Source organism: Pollachius pollachius, assembly GCF_949987615.1.
Source record: "Pollachius pollachius genome assembly, chromosome: 19".
Lineage (NCBI taxonomy): Eukaryota > Metazoa > Chordata > Actinopteri > Gadiformes > Gadidae > Pollachius > Pollachius pollachius.
Window position 1 is genome coordinate 17,967,747 of NC_136952.1, and position 705 is coordinate 17,968,451.

Below are 705 nucleotides of genomic sequence, written 5' to 3' on the forward strand. Positions count from 1 at the left end.
GACGACTGACGGCGAATACACACTGGTAGACGAGTTGTTCGGGGGAGATAGGTTCACTGCTTAAGAGTGAGCCCTATCACAGAGTTGAATGAGTCCAATCACAGTGACCTCAGATCACTTAATATGTGAAATACAAAGTATATAAAGCATATTTCTGTTGAATATGCATGGTAGTTGTCCCATGGAGGGTAGGAGGTAATGCAACAATTAAATGAGTGATATGATTTATATGATGGGATGATTTATTTTGGTTATATGCGGTCTGACCTGAGAGCATGCAGCTGCTGTGACCATGGATCAGAACAGGTCGGAGCCTGACGGCATTCAGAGCATCGTCAAGACGTCCAAGTGTCGCCTGTCCTGAAGGGGAACGTGGGCCCTTTCGCCTACCCCACCGCCCCAAAAAACAAGCAAATGTACCTCGAATGGGGGATCGTGGCAAAATGCTCCGTGATCCACGACCGGAACTTGAACTGCTGCTCTTTCGTCATTTGCTTTAAAGGTGACATATTATACCACCAGGTGTGAGTGATTAGCCGTTACAAGCCGTTTTGAAAATCTGCCTCTTCTGACTTCACAAATAGGCGTGTCCACCTAGATGTATGCTAATGCTACGGCTAATCACACTCACACCTGGTGGTATAATATGCCATCTTTAAATCGTATTGGCCCGGGACCAAATGAGTTGCCAATCAACATTCAAAC